This window comes from Triticum urartu, chromosome 2A, assembly GCF_056163025.1.
Source record: "Triticum urartu cultivar PI428250 chromosome 2A, HENAU_Tu73, whole genome shotgun sequence".
In the NCBI taxonomy this organism is placed as follows: Eukaryota; Viridiplantae; Streptophyta; class Magnoliopsida; order Poales; family Poaceae; genus Triticum; species Triticum urartu.
The window spans coordinates 250,015,059-250,037,650 of NC_141874.1; positions in this window are offsets into that span (position 1 = coordinate 250,015,059).

Here is a 22,592-nt window from a genome sequence, read left to right on the forward strand (position 1 = left end):
GACGTCAGTTGTGGGGGGGGGGGGCCCGAGCGAAAGGCAGGGGCGGCTACCCACTTGGCACTTCGGGGAGCTGTGATATAAAACCACTCCCGCTGCCACAAACTGGACACCTCTGGGAAGGAACCCTCTGGCCATGGAGCATCAACGCTTTTGCTTATTACGGCACCTCCGCACTCTGTGTGTGTCTTGAGCCACAAGCCGAAGTGTGGGGTAATGCGGAGGAAGGCCTCACACACGACGATGAACGACGAGATGTGAAGGAGGGAATCCGGGGCCAGATCATGAAAATCCAGCCCATAATAGAACATGAGCTTCCCTAACAAAGGGATCCAGAGCGAGGCCTAGCCCTCGGAGGAAGTGAGAGATGAACACAACACTCTCGTTGGGTTTGGGAGTGGGGATGACCTGCCCTCGGGCAGGCAGCCTATGCGAGATTTCGGCGGTCAGATACCTGGCCTCTCTCAGCTTCTTGATGTCCTCCTCTGTGACAGAGGATGGCATCCACGACCTTGGAGGTTGGATCCGGACATGGTTGAAGGTCCAAAGCACTTGACCTGAGTTGTGGGTGTTGGAACTCGAGGCGGGGGAAGGATTTGACTGAGCATGAGAGGGAGAAAAGGACAGGCCTTGGCCTCTTTATAAAGAGGATGAATATCAAGCGTCCTCCTCGTGGTCGTTTGGGACTTGCCTAAAATCGAGGAGTAATACAAACAGGCACGATTGGGTTACCCACGTCCGTATTGATGAGAATCCCGTAATAAGGGGGACACAATCTCTGCTTTGACAAGACGTGTCAGGAAAACCGCCTTGTGATATGTGCAGTGCTGGTTGAGAAAAACGGTTCGAATAAAGACCGGGCCATGACATGATGTCATGCTGTCAAGACGTGTCAGCAGATTAGATTTGTGGAAATATTATTCTTTCTACGATGGTATGTGGAACTTGTTTTGCAGAGCCGGACACTATCCTTGTGTTCAAAATCTTCTGTGGAGTATTTGGAGGAGGAACTCGCCTTGAAATGCCGAAGACAAAACTGTGCGCCGGACTCATCGTCATTGAAGCTTGGTTTAGGGGCTACTGAGGGAGTCCTAGATTAGGGGGTCTCCGGATAGCCGGACTATATCCTTTGACTGGACTGTTGGACTATGAAGATACAAGATTGAAGACTTCATCCCGTGTCCAAATGGGACTTTCCTTGGCGTAGAAGGCAAGCTTGGCAATACGGATATGTAGATCTCCTCCCTTGTAACCGACTCTGTGTAACCCTAGCCCCCTCCGGTGTCTATATAAACCGGAGGGTTTAGTCCATAGGACAACACACAATCATACCATAGGCGAGCTTCTAGGGTTTTGCCTCTACGATCTCGTGGTACATCAACTCTTGTAATACTCATATCATCAAGATCAATCAAGCAGGACGTAGGGTTTTACGTCCATCGAGAGGGCCCGAACCTGGGTAAACATCGTGTCCCCTGCCTCCTGTTACCATCCGCCTTAGACGCACAGTTCGGGACCCCCTACCCGAGATCCGCCAGTTTTGACACCGACAACTACACTTCCGGTAGCCTCTATTTTGAAGCATATAGAAGAGAGTAGCTGGTAAGTTAACCAAGTGTCAACATATAGCATAATCCTAACCGGCGATCCTCCCCTCGTCGCCCTGTGGGAAAGCGATCACCGGGTTGTCTCTGGAACTTGTAAGAGGTGTGTTTTATTAAGTATCTAGTTCTAGTTGTCATAAGGTCAGAATACAACTCCAGGTCATCCTTTTACCGAGGGACATGACTATTCGAATAGATAAACTTCCCTGTAGGGGTGCACCACATTACCCAACACGCCCGATCCCTCTGGCCGGACACACTTTCCGGGGTCATGCCCGGCCTCGGAAGATCAACACGTCACAGCCCTACCTAGGTTCAACATAGAGGTCAGCACACCGGTCTAAATCCTAAGGGCGCAGGGGTCTGGGCATCGCCCGTTGCACACCTGCATGTTGCGTACGCGGCCGGTGAGCAGACCTAGCAACCTCCATTACAAAGGAAGTTGCGTTACGCGGTCCAACCCGGCGCGCACCGCTCAGTCGCTGGCATCAAGAAGGCTTCGGCTGATACCACGACGTCGAGTGCCCATAACTGTTCCCGCGTAGTTGGTTAGTGCGTATAGGCCAGTGGCCAGACTCAGATCAAATATCCATATCTCGTTAAGCGTGTTATTAGAAGTATCTGCAGACACCAACCAGGGACCAGGACCACCTGTCTCCTATTTGGTCACAACCTGCCCTGTCACTCCACCACAAAGTAAACATCAGGGGGTTGTCGAGAATCCAGTCCCATCACTACCTGGATGGAACCACCCGCCCATTCAGCCCCCCTCTCTGAACAGTAACATAATTATGCAAAAGTATATAGTATATGTACCCGTGATCACCTCCCGAAGTGATCACGACCCAGTAGTATAGCATGGCAGACGGACAAGAGTGTAAGGCCACTGATGATAAAGTAGCATCCTATACTAAGCATTTAGGATTGCAGGTAAAGGTAACAACAGAAGTAACAAGGACAGGCTATGCAGCAGAATAGGTTCATCCAAAAGCAGGAACTGCTACACTACTCTAATGCAAGCAGTAGAGGGAAAGAGTATGCGATATAGGGATGAACAAGGGGGGTTGGCTTGCCTGGTTGATTTGGCAAGGAGGGATCGTCGTTGATGTAGTCGATCACGGGGGTATTGGCAGCATCTCTGGGTCTACCGGAAAGAAGTAACGGAGGGGGAACACAATAAATAATAGAGCAATCAAAGCATCACAAAGCATAACATGGCAATACGCGGTGCTAGGGGTGACCTAACGCAGCACTAGGTGCTACTGAGGAAGGGGGAGAACATCCGGGGAAGTATTCCTGGTGTTTGACGTTTTTGGACAAATGAACTGGTGGTGGATTGTTTCATGTTCGCTATGCTAGGGACGTGTGGCAGACAAACGGACTGCGTATTTGGATTCGTCTCGTCGTTCTTAGCAACTTTCATGTACAAAGTATTTTCATCCTAGTTATGGTTTATTTTATATGAATTTACAAAGATTAAAACATTTTCTGAAATTATTTAATTTGAAAATTTAAGTAGAAAATCTTTTGTCACAAGGGGCTTTGCTAGACGATGTGAGTGGCTGTGGGGCCATAGGTTGGGTTTGTCCCAGTCAATTTGACTAGTCAACAGAGGGTCTGTGGCCCACATGTAATAGGAACATTAGTAACTAGGGATTAAACTAACAAGGTCCCACATGTCATTGAGTGGCCTTTGACTAAAAGGTTTTTAGTGCGTGAGACCACCTAACTAATCCTAACAGGTTAGGCTGAACTAAACCTAACTAATATAATTAGCACTAAGCAGTTTGGATAGGGCCGCCCTCTTGGACAGAGGCAATGAGGCAGCACCTACAGCCGCACAAGCCATGGGAGACAATAGCGATTAGCAGCTGCAGCGGCTACCAAGCAGACATTAGTGATGATTAGCAGCAACATCAATTTGCAGCAGCTAGCAAGCAGCGCAAGAGAGCAGCAGTAGGAAGCAGGCAACAACAGCAGGGCTTCAGCGATAGCAGCGGGCAGTGTTCATGTGCAACATCAGTTGCGGGCGCGCATGGCCAAGGGCGGCTGCGGGCACAACGCACAACGACGGAAGCAGCGGGGGTGCGATGATACGTCTCTGTCGTATCTACTTTTCCAAACACTTTTGCCCTTGTTTTGGACTCTAACTTGCATGATATGAATGGAACTAACCCGGACTGACGCTGTTTTCAGCAGAAATGCTATGGTGTTATTTATGTGCAGAAACAAAAGTTCTCGGAATGACCTGAAACTTCACGGAACATCTATTCGGAAATACTAAAAAATCCTTGCAAAAGATGAAGACCAGGGGGCCCACCACCTGTCCATGAGGGTGGGGGGCGCGCCTGCCCCCCTAGGGCACGCCCCTACCTCGCGAGCCCCTTGGAGCTCCTTCGACCTCAACTCCAACTCTATATATTTGCTTTCGGGGAGAAAAAAAATCAGAGAGAAGGATTCATTGCGTTTTACGATATGGAGCCGCCGCCAAGCCCTAAAACCTCTCGGGAGGGCTGATCTGGAGTCCGTTCGAGGCTTCGGAGAGGGGAATCCGTCACCATCATCATCATCAACCATCCTCCATCACCAATTTCATGATGCTCACCGCCGTGCGTGAGTAATTCCATCGTAGGCTTGCTGGACGGTGATGGGTTGGATGAGATCTATCATGTAATCGAGTTAGTTTTGTTAGGGTTTGATCCCTAGTAACCACTATGTTCTGAGACTGATGTTGCTATGACTTTTCTATGCTTAATGCTTGTCACTAGGGCCCGAGTGCCATGATTTCAGATATGAACCTATTATGTTTTCATCAATATATGAGAGTTCTAGATCCTATCTTGCAAGTCTATAGTCACCTATTATGTGTTATGATCCGTTAACCCCGAAGTGACAATAATCGGGATACTTACCGGTGATGACCGTAGTTTGAGGAGTTCATGTATTCACTATGTGTTAATGCTTTGGTCCGGTACTCTATTGAAAGGAGGACTTAATATCCCTTAGTTTCCATTAGGACCCTGCTGCCACGGGAGGGTAGGACAAAAGATGTCATGCAAGTTCTTTTCCATAAGCACACATGACTATATTCGGAATACATGCCTATATTACATTGATGAATTGGATCTAGTTCTGTGTCACCCTATGTTATGATTGTTACATGATGAACCGCATCCGGCATAATTCTCCATCACCGATCCATTCCCTATGAGCTTTCCATATATTGTTCCCTGCTTATTTACTTTTTTGTTGCTATTGCTATCATCACTACAAAATACCAAAAACATTACTTTTGCTACCGTTACCTTTTGCTACTGTTACCACTACCATCATATTACTTTGCTGCAGATATTAAGTTTCCAGGTGTGGTTGAATTGACAACTCAGTTGCTAATACTTGAGAATATTCTTTGGCTCCCCTTGTGTCGAATCAATAAATTTGGGTTGAATACTCTACCATCGAAAACTGTTGCGATCCCCTATACTTGTGGGATATCAAGACTATTTTCTGGCGCCGTTGCCGGGGAGCATAGCTCTATTCTTTGAGTCACTTGGGATTTATATCTGCTTATCATTATGAAGAACTTGAGAGATCCAAAAACCAAGATTTATCCCTCAACTACGAGGGGAGGTAAGGAACCGCCATCTAGCTCTGCACTTGATTCACCTTCTGTTTTGAGTAAGCTTGTGACACCTAAACCTGCTTCTGCTATTCGTTCTGATATGTCGCATGTTACTGATGATGCCACTTCTGCTATGCATGATACTTATGATGAAACTACTTCTATGCTTGATACTACTGTGCCACTTGGTGAATTTCTTGATGAATAACTTGCTAGGGTTAGACAGAATGAAAATATTGAATATGATAATATTGATGAAAGTGATAATGAAGACTTGCCCGTTATTCCTAAGGGTTATGTTTTTGATAAAGAAGCTTCTTTCGCTATTTTAGCTTGCAAAGATAGTTATGAACTTAAGAGGTTGTTAGCTAAATGGAATAAGAAATCTCTAAATGCCAGGATGAAACCTGACCCTGCTTTTGCTACTTCACCTATCTTTGTTACTGATAAGGATTATGAATTCTCTGTTGATCTTGATATAATTACTTTGGTTGAATCATATCCTTTTCATGGCTATGAATCTGAAACTGTTGTGGCACATCTTACTAAATTAAATGATATAGCCACCCTGTTCACTAATGATGAGAGAACTCGTTACTTTTATATCCTTAAAACATTTCTGTTCTCATTAAAGGGTGATGCTAAGATATGGTTTAATTCTCTTGATCCTAGTTGTGTGCGTAGTCCCCGGGATATGATTTATTACTTCTCTGCTAAATGTTTCCCTGCTCATAAGAAACAAGCTGCTTTAAGCGATATATATAATTTTGTGCAAATTGAAGAAGAGAGTCTCCCACAAGCTTGGGGGAGGCTTCTCCAATTACTTAATGCTTTGCCCAATCATCCTCTTAAGAAAAATGAAATACTTGATATCTTTTATAATGGACTAACCAATGCTTCCAGAGATTACCTGGATAGTTGTGCTAGTTCCGTTTTCAGGGAAAGAACACCGAATGAAGCTGAAATTCTATTGAATAATATGTTGACAAATGAAAATAATTGGACACTTCCTGAACCAGTTCCTGAACCAACTCCTGAGCCTATTCCTAAACCAACTCCGAAGAAGAGAGGTGTTCTATTTCTCAGTCTTGAAGATATGCAAGAGGCAAAGAAATCTATGAAAGAAAAAGGTATTAAAGCCGAAGATGTTAAGAATTTACCTCCTATTGAAGAAATACACAGTCTTAATTTACCATCTGTTGAAGAAACATATGACCTTAATCCATCTCCTATTGAAGAAACTCATGGTCTTGATAACCCGACACAGGTAGTAAAGGTAAATTCTCTCTATAGATATGATAAAGCTGAAATCCCATTTACGAAGTTTGCTAGCCCATGCTTAGATGAGTTTGATAAATTTATGGTTAAGCAAGAAGACTTCAATGCTTATTTTGGTAGACAATTGAAATAGAATTCAAATATGCTTGAACACTTGGGTAATTATATGGCTAATGTCAAAGGTGAACTTAAACTTATTAGTAAACATGCTTCTATGGTTACCACTCAAGTAGAACAAGTACTTAAAGCTCAAAATGATTTTCTCAATGAATTGAATAGTAAGAATAATGATTATGCTGTTAGAGTGGATACTAGAACTGGTAGAATGACTCAGGAACCTTTGTATCCTGAAGGCCGCCCTAAGAGAATTGAGCAAGATTCTCAGAGAAATAATATAGATGCACCTAGTCCTTCTAAAAGGAAGAAAAATAAAAACGATAGGACTTTGCATGCTTCTAGTGAACCTATTGCTCAACCACCTGAGAATCCAAATGATATTTCTATTTCTGATGCTGAAACACAATCTGGTAATGAACCTGAAACTAGTGATAATGTTAATGATAATGTTCATGATGATGCTCAACCTAGTAATGATAATGATATAGAAATTGAACCTGCTGTTGATCTTGATAACCCACAATCAAAGAATCAACGTTATGATAAGAAAGACTTTGTTGCTAGGAAACACGGCAAGGAAAGAGAGCCTTGGGTTCAGAAACCCATGCCTTTTCCTCCCAAACCATCCAAGAAAAAGGATGATGAGGATTTTGAGCGCTTTGCTGAAATGATTAGACCTATCTTTTTGCGTATGCGATTAACTGATATGCTCAAAATGAATCCTTATGCTAAGTATACGAAAGAAATCATTACAAATAAGATAAAGATACCGGAAGCTGAAATTTCCACCATGCTTGCTAATTATACTTTTAAAGGTGGAATACCTAAGAAACTAGGAGATCCTGGAGTACCAACTATACCATGCTCCATTAAAAGAAACTATGTTAAAACTGCTTTATGTGATCTTGGAGCCGGTGTTAGTGTTATGCCTCTCTATTTATATCGTAGACTTGATTTGAATAAGTTGACACCTACTGAAATATCTTTGCAAATGGCTGATAAATCAACTGCTATACCTGTCGGTATTTGTAAGGATGTGCCTGTTGTAGTTGCAAACGTTACTATTTTAACGGACTTTGTTATTCTTGATATTCCCGAGGACAATAGTATGTATATTATTCTTGGAAGACCCTTTTTGAATACTGCAGGGGCTGTTATTGATTGCACTAAAGGCAATGTCACTTTTCATGTTAATGGTAATGAGCATACGGTACACTTTTCGAGGAAACAACCTCAAGTTCATAGTATCAAATCTATTGGAAAAATTCCATCGATTATATTTGGAGGTTTTGAATTTCCTCTTCCTACTGTCAAGAAGAAATATGATATTCTTATTATTTGGGATGTGCATATCCCCGTTGGGGTAACATAGTGTTATTCGGAATTTCTCCGGTTCCATGTTATTCGGAATGAGTTCGTTAACAAGACTTGGTCAACCTTGTTAGTGGATTCCTTTTGATGAGCATGAGATGGATGAAACTAGAAGGCACAACCTTCTGTACCCTACTTTTACTTTCTGTTATTTATATTAAATAAAATAAAAATAAGTATGTTTCTGTCTGTTATCTGATTATCCATGCAATATAAAAATATCTCGAAAATAAAAGTTCTCCAAATGCCCTGAAATTTAAATATGATTTTTTCTGGAATATTTGGCACTGAGAACACAACAGGAGGAGCTGGCACCTGGCCATGAGGGTCAGGGGCGCGCCCTACCCCCCTGGGCGCCCCCCTGCCTCGTGGGCCCACGATGGACCTCCTCCACTTATTCCTGCACCCACACACTTCTTCTTCCTCCCACAAACACGAATATCCAGCTCAAGCACGAGTTCTAGCTCATTTTGCTGCGATTTTCGATCTCCTTGCTCAAAGCACCTCTCACAAAACTGCTTGGGGAGATTGTTCCTTGGTATGTGACTCCTCCATTGGTGCAATTAGTTTTTGTTCTAGTGCTTTATTCATTGCAAATTTGTGCTGCTTAGGTGACCCTATTCTTGAGCTTGCATGTCAAATTTATATGGTCAAAAGTAGTTTTGATGCATGATATAGGCTCTAGGCACTTGTAGGAGTGGTTGCTATCAATATTATTGAGCTTTGTTCACTTTTATTTTGAAGTTACTAAAAATTTCAGAATTTTTCAGAAAATAATGAAGAGATTTTTAGGGCCTCATCGAGCCGAAGCTCGAAGGAAAAGGCACAGAAGCCCAAATATAATCTGCCTCGCACCACGGAGGTTCGGTCGTGTGAATGGCCTTCCGATGATTTCTTGAGAGCAGCCGGGATTTATGAAGATTTTTATGAATTGGCTGAGAATGCATGCCTCACCGCTTTCCTACACGACCAACGCGACCAGTATCTCTTACTCACAAATATCTTTGTGCAAAACTTTTATTTCCATTCTAGGAGCTCACCACCTACGGTGGATTTTTATTTATATGATGAGCATAAGGACTTGTCACTTTATGATTTTTGTCGAGTTTGTTTGGTCCCTTTCGAGGGCACGACAAAGGAACCACATCGCGGTGATGTGGATGGGTTTATTGATACCATCACTGTAGGGGAAATGAGGAAGGTTTCTGATGCACGAATCACTAGCATACATTTTCCTATTTTACGCTACTTTGCAATATTTGCTAGTCGTTGCTTAATTGGTCGCGGAAACTGTGGAAACCTTAGTGTTCCTGATATTATTATTTTGTTCCACTGTTTATTCAGTGATAACTCTGTTAGTATGGGCGGTATTATTGCTAAACGGTTAAGTCTGAACCGTACAAAGGGCCCCATCTTTGGAGGCATCTATGCTTCACGCCTAGCTGCACATTTTAACATACCTATTAGGCATTATGAGAAGGAAGAAAAATTGCTGCCCGTGTTTATTTAGATTATAAGAGTATGGTGGAACACAATTTTATTGTTAAGAATAGGGAAGGGGAGCTTAAATACAAATTGTTCTTTGATAAAAATCATCCCGAGACTATTACCCCGCCTGCTCCTTCCTTGTTTGATTTATCTTCAGGCCAGTACCTTGTTCCATTAGAGGCTATTCACGCCTACCGGAACCCTACATCAGCCACAGAGCCAGAGTCAGAACCACAAGTTGATCCTCCACGACAGCCTAATTACCATTGGGATCCGGAGATGATTGCCAACCAGTGGCAATCAGAGTCTTCTTCATCGCAGTACGACCCCAACTATTATTATGGATATCTGCCAGGCCAACCGTGGCCATAGACCAACTTAGGCCAAAAGCCTAAGCTTGGAGGAGTACGTATTTCTCACCGACATTACATTTATGTTCACACACTCATTGCTAGATGTCGGTGCTCATACTTTTTCATTGTATCATCAATGCTAGTTTATTTTCCTTTTATGCTTTCTTCTTGTGTGTTTAATAAACCTTAAGAAAAACCAAAAAAATTAGTTGTAGCTTTTCATTAGTTTACTTTCCATGCTTGTAGTAGTAATTAAAAAGAAGACCCAAAAAGATTTCTTGTTCTTCTTTTGCTTGTTGGGAGCTTTCCCATGTAAACAATTTTATTTCTTTTCTTTTCTTTGGGGGTCGATAGGAGAAGACCATAATTAAATTGTTGAAGCGGCTCTTATATGCATTATTGTTGATCTGACAAATGAGCCCATATTGCCTTGTGTTCTCCTGTTTATTGAATTATTGCAGATTCCAGCTTAGTCCAATGCACGTGCACTCTTATTATTATTCACACTATTCGGTCGTGCAAGTGAAAGGCAATTATGATGATATATGATGGACTGACTGAGATGAGAAAAGCTGGTATGAACTCGACCTCTTTTGTTTTTGTAAATATGATTAGTTCATCATTCCTGATTCAGCCTATTATGAATAAACATGTTTGCAATGACAACTAGAGATCATAGTTTCTTGTGCCATGCTTGATTAGCTAGGAGCTTATAATGGTTTACCTTGCGTGCCAACATGCTATTAAAATGGTTGTGATGTGGTATGATAGGGTGGTATCCTCCTCTAAATGATTTAAGTGACTTGACTTGGCGCATGTTCACGCATGTAGTTGAAACAAAATCAACATAGCCTTCACGATATTTATGTTCATGGTGGATTATATCCTACACATGCTTGCATTCGGTGTTGATTAATTTTAATGCATGTGAATGACTGTTGTCGCTCTCTAGCTGGTCGCTTCCCAGTCTTTTGCTAGCCTTGACCTGTACAAAGCGGGAATACTGCTTGTGCATCCAACTCCATATGAGTCCACCATACCTACCTATATACGGTATCTACCTGCCGTTCCAAGTAAATTTGTATGTGCCAAACTCTAAACCTTCAAATAAATATCCTGTTTTGTATGCTCGAATAGCTCATGTATCAACTAGGGATGTCCGTATATTCCATGTTAGGCGGGTTATTCTCAAGAGGAGTGGACTCCGCTCCTCACTCAAGAGAAAGTGGCTAGTCACCGGGATGCCCAGTCACATGCTTTATGCAAATCAAATCAAAATAATTGCAAACAAAACTCCCCCTGGGACTCTTGTTAGTTGGAGGCACTCGTTGTTTCGAGAAAGCCATGGATTGATGCTTGTTGGTGGTGGGGGATTATAAACTTTACCATTCTGTTTGGGAACCGCCTATAATGTTTGTAGCGTGGAAGATATCACCATCTCTTGGTTGTTATGTTGACAATGAAAGTATGCCGCTCAAAATATTATTCACCTCTATTTCAAAACCAAGCTCTAGCACCCCTACAAATCCCTGCCTCCCTCTGCGAAGGGCCTATCTATTTACTTTCATGTTGAGGCATCATCCTCTTATTAAAAAGCACTAGTGAGAGAGCACCGCTGTCATTTGCATTCATTATTGTTAGTTTACATTGAGTATGACTTGACTGGATCTCTTATACCATGAATTACAATGTCTAGTCAGTCCTTGATCTTTAAAGGTGCTCTGCATTTATGTTTTGCGATCTCAGAAAGGGCTAGCGAGATACCATCTTGTTATATCATATTATGATTGTTTTGAGAAAGTGTTGTCATCCGAGATTTATTATTATTGCTCGCTTGGTGATTATGCCATTGATATGAGTAAACTTGAGACCTAAGCGTTATTGTGAATGTGGTTAGTCATAATCTTTGTTGAAAACTTGAATGCTGGCTTTACATATTTACAACAACAAGAGCAAACAGAGTTTGTAAAAGTTTTTCTTTATCACTTTCAGTTTATCAACTAAATTGCTTGAGGACAAGCAAAGGTTTAAGCTTGGGGGAGTTGATACGTCTCCGTCGTATCTATTTTTCCAAACACTTTTGCCCTTGTTTTGGACTCTAACTTGCATGATTTGAATGGAACTAACCCGGACTAACGCTGTTTTCAGCAGAATTGCTATGGTGTTATTTATGTGCACAAACAAAAGTCCCCGGAATGACCTGAAACTTCACGGAACATCTATTCGTAAATAATAAAAAAAATCCTTGCAAAAGATGAAGACCAGGGGGCCCATCACCAGTCCATGAGGGTGGGGGGCGCGCCCCCTACCTCGTGGGCCCCCTGAAGCTCCTCCGACCTCAACTCCAACTCTATATATTTTCTTTTGGGGAGAAAAAATCAGAGAGAAGGATTCATTGCATTTTACGATACGGAGCCGCCGCTAGGCCCTAAAACCTCTTGGGAGGGCTGATCTGGAGTCCGTTCGGGGCTCCGGTGAGGGGAATCCGTCGCCATCGTCATCATCAACCATCCTCCATCACCAATTTCATGATGCTCACCGCCGTGCATGAGTAATTCCATCGTAGGCTTGCTAGACGGTGATGGGTTGGATGAGATCTATCATGTAATCGAGTTAGTTTTGTTAGGGTTTGATCCCTAGTATCCACTATGTTCTGAGACTGATGTTGCTATGACTTTGCTATGCTTAATGCTTGTCACTAGGGCCCGAGTGCCAGGATTTCAGATCTGAACCTATTATGTTTTCATCAATATATGAGAGTTCTTGATCCTATCTTGCAAGTCCATAGTCACCTATTATGTGTTATGATCCGTTAACCCCAAAGTGACAATAATCGGGATACTTACCGGTGATGACCGTAGTTTGAGGAGTTCATGTATTCACTATGTGTTAATGCTTTGGTCCGGTACTCTATTAAAAGGAGGCCTTAATATCCCATAGTTTCCATTAGGACCCCGCTGCCACGGGAGGGTAGGACAAATGATGTCATGCAAGTTCTTTTCCATAAGCATGTATGACTATATTCAGAATACATGCCTATATTACATTGATGAATTGGAGCTAGTTCTGTGTCACCCTATGTTATGATTGTTACATGATGAACCACATCCGGCATAATTCTCCATCATCGATTTCCATATATTGTTCTCCGCTTATTTACTTTTCCGTTGCTATTGCTATCATCACTACAAAATACCAAAAACATTACTTTTGCTACCGTTATCTTTTGCTACTGTTACCACTACTATCATATTACTTTGCTACTAAATACTTTGCTGCAGATATTATGTTTCCAGGTGTGGTTGAATTGACAACTTAGTTGCTAATACTTGAGAATATTCTTTGGCTTCCCTTGTGTCGAATCAATAAATTTGGGTTGAATACTCTACCCTCGAAAACTGTTGCGATCCCCTATACTTGTGGGTTATCATGCGACCAGGGGACGGCCGGTGCGCGGCTGGTCGTGGCCTGATGCGGCCAGGGGGCGTGCACAGGGCATGGTGGCGCGAGGCACGGGCGCGGAACATGGCCAATGGCCGGAGCTTGGGTGGCGCGGGGCGGTGACCAACAACATCGGGGAGAGGGAAAGAAAGGGGGGCGGGTGGAGGCTCACCCCGAGGAGGCCGTGTACGAGCTCGGTGAGGTCGGGAGGCGCCGGTGGTGGAGATCGACGGCGATGGCCGCGACGGCTATGGGCGAAGAAGACGTGGGCATCATCGGTGTGGCTCCCGGGGTCGATCCGATGGTGGAGACGATGAAGTAGACAACGGAGAACCTCGTGGACATGGCGATGCAGCGATGGGGAGTCGGTGGCCGTGGGATCGACGAAAGCGCGACGATGACCGAGCTCGGGATCGAGGGGATAGGGCGTGGGGAAGGGGAGGATTGAGCTTGAGTTGTCTAGGGCATCGAGGGTGTCACCCTTATCCTCTCCCAAGCTTCCTGTAGCGCTAGACGTCGACAATCGGGCCATGGAGGCGGTGGATGGTCGACACGCCATGGCTCTGCCTCCTCTGTACGTGAGGCAAGAGATGGATGGTTAGGTGGGCTGGGCCTTTTCCTGTAGCAGTAGGCCTTAGTGCACAGTGTAGTAGTTTTCCTTTCCAATTCCTTTTCTATTTAGATTTTCCCTTTCTGTTTTCTTTTAGCTCTTAATTTATTTTAGTTTAATCAAAATACAACAATAGTCCCTAAATTAGTATTACTAAATATTTAACACCCACGAATAATTTGGCATGTTAAGTAAAGTATTTTTGAATTTGTTTATTATTTTCAAAGCGTCTTAAATAATTGTTTTATTATTGTTTTAATTAATTTAGTGCATTTAAATATTTTTTAAAAAATGTGGTTTCTCCACCAATATTATTTAAGATTTATTTGTCACAGTTTGTACTTTTCAGTTTTGACATTTGATAACTTTAATTATTTGACTTGCCTTTGAATTTGAATTTGAACGGGATTGGAATCATCACGAGATTAGCAACAATAGTCGTGGTGATGTGGCATGATTAGTAGAGGGTTACTGTAGCTTAATTATCCGGGGTTCACATCTTTGAAGAATGATACAAGTTTCAATACATCATCCAATCATCTTTCCTTGCATTCATGGCTTTCCTGCAAATTACATGCAAACATGCATTTGTTATTTTTGCTAGCAAAGGGTTGTGACATAGGATGCTATGTACATTTGCAGTACGTGCATGTTTCAATACTTACTGGTTTAGTAGGTCTCGTCCGGTCATGCTTAGGAAGTAGCTTCCATCTTCATTTTCAGATAGCATGGACATGATTGTTGTGTGCTTGACATCATGGTACTGCAGAAGCTTTACGTACTCCAAAATAGTGGGGTCATAATTCTTGTGTGAGTGCAAGAATACCAGCATGTCATCAGTTTGCATGAGTTGGTGATTATGATTGTACTCAATGTCCACTGCCACACATGTGTTATCCTCCTGCACCTTCACCCTCATTCTTGCATTGCAGCCTGTCCTCTGCGATGTTTTGTTTCGCTGCCTGTCATCCTTTGAAACAGAAGTTGTGTGTTTCCCTTGGAACACGCAAACAAAATACTTGTGATTGTCATTCCCCCATCTTCCTGATTCCAAACGAGCGTGTTTGGCGTATCTGTTATAAAATTCCCTGCTTTCTCTATATCTTGGAATCGCATCTTTAGTCTTGGTATTAGATAATCTGGGAGATCCGACATCTACAGAAAAAGAAAAAAAATCCAAACGGCACGTTAAAATGCAGTTTATGAACTTGTTATCCTGGAGGGAATAGAAATTTTGCAGATAATACAAGATGCGTATATAAATATTTTGTTTCACTTATGTGTGTGTAGGGTCGCAACTCCACCGGAGTCTGCTGCTATCCCTCTGGGATGGGGCATGGCGGAGTAATCATAGCAGGATGCAGAAGTGGATCACAAGGAGGAAGGAGGGCTGAAGATGGCCTCTCTCTTGTTTGCGTACTTTTTGCTTGAGGTGGTTGTGGAGGTATTGCGATCCTGGTATTGGTTTGCTCTTTTGTTTTGTGAAGCAATCCATCTACCTTATGCCTCGTACAATTCTGACTTGTAGCAGCAGCAGCAGGATCCAACGGTGGTAGTGTGCAGAGCACTCTCCTCCGTGTGTGTGTTCCTGTTGGATTTATCCTGGGATCCGGTTTAGTTGCTTCCCTTTGGCATTGACGAGGCACACCAGGATAACCTCCAGAGTTACACGCATGACTTGAGCTAACCTCCTCCTCCATCGGCGTGCTTGGGAGTCTGCTGGTGGATACAAATAATCCACAAGGGATTTCCGGCGTCACCCAATTAGGTGGACGCACAAAGTTGTGCAGATAGGGCTGTGACCTAGCATCTTGGAAGTCTCCATGTGTTTCGGGTGTCATCCATTTTTGGTCTGGAGCAGGTTGGTAATGCTGTTGGTGCGTTTGAGGTGTGACCCATTGAGGGGGTGGTGCAACGCATACATGCTTAGGATTGTGTACTTGCTGTTGGGAACTTCTAAGCTTCTTCATGCGTCTCTCGTCTTGCTGACATAAAAGAAAAAAATTTTTTATTAGCACACAAGTTACATCTGCCTATACCTTTGTAACTGAACTTAGCTTTATTCACAACCTGAACTTCTCATATAAAAGTGGTGTTCATGTACATATTTTCCCCCTATGAAAGGCATCACACTCTGCACTGTGCTGAGCATCTGCCAATACTTTTGTACCTAAACTAAGCACCCTTCACAGAATGAACCTCACATTCTGTTAAGTCTACACTGTTTGATTACTTATATGTACCTGAACTGAGCACTCACCACAAACTGAAGTTCTTGTTTTGCAAAGGGGAAATACTGTCTACAGTTAAAATACCTGAACCTTCATGAGTTTGAATGAGTGAACCACTAGTGCATACCAACCCGACCTTCATGTGATCACATGCATGCTCTACTTTCCTTTTATTTTTTGCACACAACTAGATACATACCAACCTGAACTCTAGCACACTTAATAGTTGAACTTCACACGGCTTTTCACATGTGAATGCAGGCAGATTTCCAAAAGTTTGCATCCTGGACTGAGGCTCACACACTACCTGAACTTCACATGGCTGTAAGAAAATAAAATACAGAAGGAAGTTCAACCATACCCTGGCTAGAAGTTCGACCAACCTTTTTCCAGCAGTAGATAGGCCACCTTGAGAGCAATTCGCTGGGGAGCTAGTAGAGGAATTATATGGCAATCCATGTCTTGCAGAGGGCACGAAGTTCATCTGCACGAAGCAAGAAGGTCAGGCAAGGCAAGATTGAAGGAGAAGGCAAGAAGAGTGAGGAAGTTCATCTACCGTTGGTAGATTTGAAGGCACTGCCGATGCAGCCTCCGCCGCCGAGATGCTTCCTTGGCCACGCCGTTCGCCATAGGTTGCGCCTTGGTCATCATGAGCTCTGCTAAGCCATTGGGCGGTGAAGATGGACCAAGGATGAGGCTTCCAGAAGTCCATGGCGGCCGTTCATCACAGAAATCCGGCAGCTTTGCCGAACGGCTCCAGGTGACGCAGGCTCCCTCGCGCCGGCGTCCGCCGTCGCTCACTCGCCCGTGCCGGCTGTCGGACAGGAGGTGGAGACGGAGGGGGCGGAGCTGGATCTGGTCGGTGAAGGTGGTAGAGAGGAGGACGACGGAGGAGCTAGATCCGGTCGCTGGCGGCGAGTCCCAGCAGAGGCATGGGATGGAAGCTGCTCGAGGGGAGGAGAGGGGAGGCGGCGGCGGCGGGGGGGGGGGGGGGGTGGGGGGTTCGTGATTCGTGTCTGCCACCTGTTCGGGAGGGGCAGTGAGCTTCGGGAAGTTCGGGAGGGGTCCATCAAGCCCTTATAAGGGCTACTATGATCCAAATAAATATTCTAATATTGGGATTAGAATAGTGTTGTCCTATATATATAGTCGCAACCACACGTGGATGTTAGCAAGATCATTTGTGTGTCGCTTTGCGAGTTTTCATTCATTGTCCAAGAAATGGGGAAAAACTTCAAACAGTTCAGCCGCAGGGTTCGGCCATAGGCGTAGCCTTGTTGGTATTTTAATTTCAGGAAATGCATATAGAGTCCGGAAAATAACGAAAATCATTGTGGCACTATGGTGTGCTCTCACGATCGCATGGAAATTTTTTGGTAAAGTTTGGCACAAGTTATGGTGCTCGCACCTTCCATACCGGAGCATCTCACAAGAAGGATCATGGTTTCCAAGAGGAGACACGACACTTCAAACTCCAAATCGTCAGTTACTACATCATTTTGCCTCGAAAAAATCATGGGAAACAATCGCGGATATACCTTTGGTTTGATTTTCTGGCCCATTTCAGGTCTCGTCTGCTATGTTTAAGTCATTCTTTGCACTTACCTTGCATTTTAGTGCATATAAAGTCAAAAACCTACTACAACTACATGTGGATATTTTAGTTAGGCTATACATAGGCTACTCATAGTGGAGAGTGTCATATATATATACTAGTATCATGCATATATATATATATATATATATGATACTAGTGTATCATACTACCTTTAATTATAGTGCATAGTACAATAGAGTAGTATCATAGATGATATATTTATTGCTATGCATGTCACAAATTAGCATCGCATTTAACGTGCTACGGTATCTATGTAAAACCCACAATGCGGCTATATCTCACACGTGTCGGGGCATGACTTAGAGGCATAGCCGCATGGTAGGTTTGTCGCAAGAGGGGTAATCTTCACACAATCCCATGTACTGAATAAGAAAGGGATAAAGAGTTGGCTTACAATCGCCACTTCACACAAATACAAGTTAAACATACATCATCCAGAATACAAACAAGGTCCGACTACGGAACCAAAATAAAAGAAGACAACCCCAATTGCTAGATCCCTAATCATCCCAACTGGGCTCCACTACTGATCAAAAGGAAACAAATCAAAACAACGACCAAGATCTTCATCGAGCTCCCACTTGAGCTGGGTTGCGCCACCTGCACTGGAATCATCAGCACCTGCAACTGTTTGGAAGTATCTGTGAGTCACGAGGACTCAGCAATCTCACACCCGCGAGATCAATACTATTTAAGCTTATGGGTAGGATAGGGTAATGAGGTGGAGCTGCAGCAAGCACTAAGCATATATGGTGGCTATCATACGCAAATAAGAGCGAGAAGAGAAGCAACGCAACGGTCGTGAACTAGAAGTGATCAAAAAGTGATCCTGAAACTACTTACGTTCAAGCATAACTCAAGAACCGCGTTCACTTCCCGGACTCCACCGAGAAGAGACCATCACGGCTACACACGCGGTTGATGCATTTTAATTAAGTTAAGTGTCAAGTTCTCTACAACCGGATATTAACAAATTCCCATCTTCCACATAACCATGGGCACGACTTTCGGAAGTTCAAAACCCTGCAGGGGTGTTCCGACTTAGCCCATCACAAGCTCTCACGGTCAACGAAGGATATTCCTTCTCCCGGGAAGACCCGATCAGTTTCGGAATCCCGATTACAAGACATTTCGACAATGGTAAAACAAGACCAGCAAGACCGCCCGATGCGCCGACATCGCGATAGGAGCTGCACATATCTTGTTCTCAGGGCAACACCGGATAGGTCAAGCTACGACTAAAACCAGCCCTCGAGTTGCTCTGAGGTGGCCCCGTAGGCTGCCCAGTTCGGACCAACACTTAGACAAGCACTGGCCCGGGGGGGTTAAAATAAAGATGACCCTCGAGAGCATGACTCCCATGGGAAAAATGTAGGTGGTGGTGAGGCAAATGGTAAAACCAAGGTTGGGCCTTGCTGGAGGAGTTTTATTCAAAGCAAACTGTCAAGGGGTTCCCATAACACCCAACCGCGTAAGGACCGCAAAATCAAGGAACATAACACCGGTATGACGGAAACTAGGGCGGCAAGAGTGGAACAAAACACCGGGCATAAGGCCGAGCCTTCCACCCTTTACCAAGTATATAGATGCATTAATTAGATAAGCGATATTGTGATATCCCAACAAAATCTATGTTCCAACATGGAACAAACTTCATCTTCACCTGCAACTAGCAACACTATAAGAGGGGCTGAGCAAAAGCGCTAACATAGCCAAACAACTTTTTGCTAGGAAAGGTGGGTTAGAAGCTTGACATGGCAATATGGGAGGCATGATATAGCAAGTGGTAGGAATCACGGCATGGCAATAGAGCGAACAACTAGCAAGCAAAGATAGAAGTGACTTCGAGGGTATGGTCATCTTGCCCAAGATCCCACAAGGAAGAAGAACGAGTCCATGAAGAAGACAAACAGACGAAGTCGAACGAATCCTCACAAACGCGACGTTATCGGAACTAACCCGAAGAAGCAACACCAGAAAGAAGCAAACAACATAGTAAACAACCATCACATAGGCATGGCATGATGCGCAACCAAGTATGATGCATGTCCGGTTTAATGAGGCATGGCATGGCAAGGTGCACAAGCAAAACTACAAGTTAAGTGGAGCTCAATATGCAATGAGTTGCATATTAATGAAACACCACAACGATTATTTAGTTCTCTCCCGTTTAGGTACCCAACAATATTAAATGTTCTTAAACATGGCAAGGGTGAAGCATATGAAAACTACCTATCTAGGCAAATTTAAATGAGGCCGGAACAACAAGCAACAATTCCGGAAAATCCCCATGTGCAATATTTGAATTTGGTACTGTTCTGCCCTAAACCATATTTTAGAGTTATTAAACATGCAAAGTAAAGTCACCATGTTAATCTATGCATTTTTTACCCCATTTAAATATAAAGATTATTAAGTTTGGAGCTATGGTTATTTAGTTATGAAATAAAGCATTTTAATATGGCAATATGCAAAATAAACACAAACAACATTTTAAACATTCATGAAAGTGGCATATTATGAAACTAGATGAAATTCTAGTCATATTTCATATATAATTCATTTTAAACCGATGCACGGATGATGAGTTATAATATGCATGAACATGAAGGTCTTTTCTGCAAAACTAACAACTCTGGAAATTAGACAAATCGCTGTACTAGGAAAAAACAGAGACATGCCGAAACTGACTAGCCCAACAAAGAAGGGGATATATGGGAGCGCTGCTCATCATGGGCGATGGCCCAGGCGTTGGAGGGAGGAGGCAGGCCGGCTGGGCGCTGGGGAGGCCGGCGCGCTGGGCCGACGGCTGGGCTTCGCGCAGGCGCGGCCCATGTCGAGTGGAGGCGGGCGCTCGCCGTCTCCCTCGACAAGAGGTCGAGTGAGGCCATGGCGATGGTGGGCGGTGGAGAGGCAGGGGATCGATGGGGACGACAGAACTGGAGTGGTAGAGGCCGGATCTGGCATCCGGAGACCCATTCCCGGCGACGGCGAGGGCCAGTGGAGCTCCGGCGACGAGTTCGAGGCTGCCTCGGGCTGTTGCGGCGGCGGCAGTTCCCTGGAGGTTTCTGGCGAGGCAAGGAAGTAGTGGAGTCGTGGGGCGGCGTAGGTCAACGCTCCGGTGAGCGGGTCACGAGGCTGCAGGCGCCAGGCGGCAGAGAGCGGGGCTGGTGCGGTGGTGCGGCGCCGGGTGCGGGAGCGCGGCGGCGGGGAGCGTGAGCCACAGGCGGCTGCGTGCGGGCTCGGGGACGGGCCCAGATGGGCTTGGTGGGCCGCGGATGGGCTCTGGAGGGCTGCGGCGGCGGGAGGTGGTGGTGAGCGACGCGGCAGTCTCCGGTTGGCCCGGGGCGCCGGCTGAGTGGTGGCTGACCGTTGGCGCGGCGCCATGTGGCGGCGCATGGCTTGCCGGCGCTGAAAATTACACTGGCGGTGGCTGGAGGCAGGTGGAGGCGCGGAAAAAGAGGATGGGAGGTAAGCTGCTGCCCAAAATGGCAAGGGGGAGGTTTAAATAGGAAAGGGAGGTTAGGATTAGGGTTAGGAGGGGTTTTGGACCGTGCGATCGCCATCGGACGGCTCCGGACACGAGAAGGGGTAGGTTGAGCCTAGTGGGCCGTGTAGAGGGCCATGGACTGAGAGGAGAGATGAGAAATGCAGCCCGGCAACAGTTTCCGAAGACCGAAAACGTCCGACGTAAGACCGGCTATAATGCCGCTATAGTTAACCGTTGGGGCGTCAAACGGACTCCGAATGCGATGAAACTTGGCAGGCGACCTACTAACAACAAAACAACACCACATGCCAACTTTCAACAAATTCCGAGAACATTTTGTGGCCACTTATAAAAATAATATTTCGGAGGTGCCGCGGGCGCATGCAAGTGTGGACGGGCTTAGAACGGACAACGGAAAGAACAGGGAGGCCGGGACGGATGCAAGTTTGAAAACATGCAGATGCAATGCGGATGATGACATGGCAAGATGCAACACGCATGTGAATGACATGGCAATGACGGTGCATAACTGGAAGACACCTGGCGCAAAAGTCTAGGGGCGTTACAACACTCCACCATTACAAGAGGATCTCATCCCGAGATCTAGGATGGCACCGGAGAGAAAATGGAAGAGAAAGAGGAGAGGTAAAACTAAGTTGCTTCTTTGACAAATGAGTGAAACCAAAGAACCTTGCGAGGTTTAACCATTTAGAGAAAGAATACAACGGAGATGAACGAAGTTGACAATCTCCGTAAGAAAAGATGAACAAGGAAGAACCAATTCAGACAGCACTCTGGTTGAAACGAGATGTACAAGGAACGATAAAGATCAATTACGACAACACTCTGGTTAGAAATGGAAGGCAAAGAATATGAACTTGGCAAAATGAAAGCACTTGGATGAGACTCCGGTTAGAAAAGGAATGATAGCCACAACACTCCGGTTGAAACAAGATAGAGAAGGAATAAGAATGATATAATTTGGACAGCACTCCGATTGAAAAGAGATGCAAGACTTGATAAGATGAAAAGAACTTGAGGAGATGACACAACGCTCCGGTTAAATGGATAAGCACAGGAAAGAACATGATCCTCCAAATACAAGATGATGAGTGAAGAGAGCAATATCACTATGCCTCCGGAAGAAATGAAAGAATGGAATTGGATGAACGGAGGGAAACACAATCTTGAGAGAGCACGCTTACAACAAATGCTAGAACGGAGTTGTTGGATTATCAACAACGAAAGGATAAACTTGATGTGGGCTTATGGACGACATCTCAAAACTATGAGGTGAAATTCTGCCAGTAACGGAAACGATAGACTGAATTGATATGAACAAGGAGACGAGAAACTTATTTCACCGGGAGGA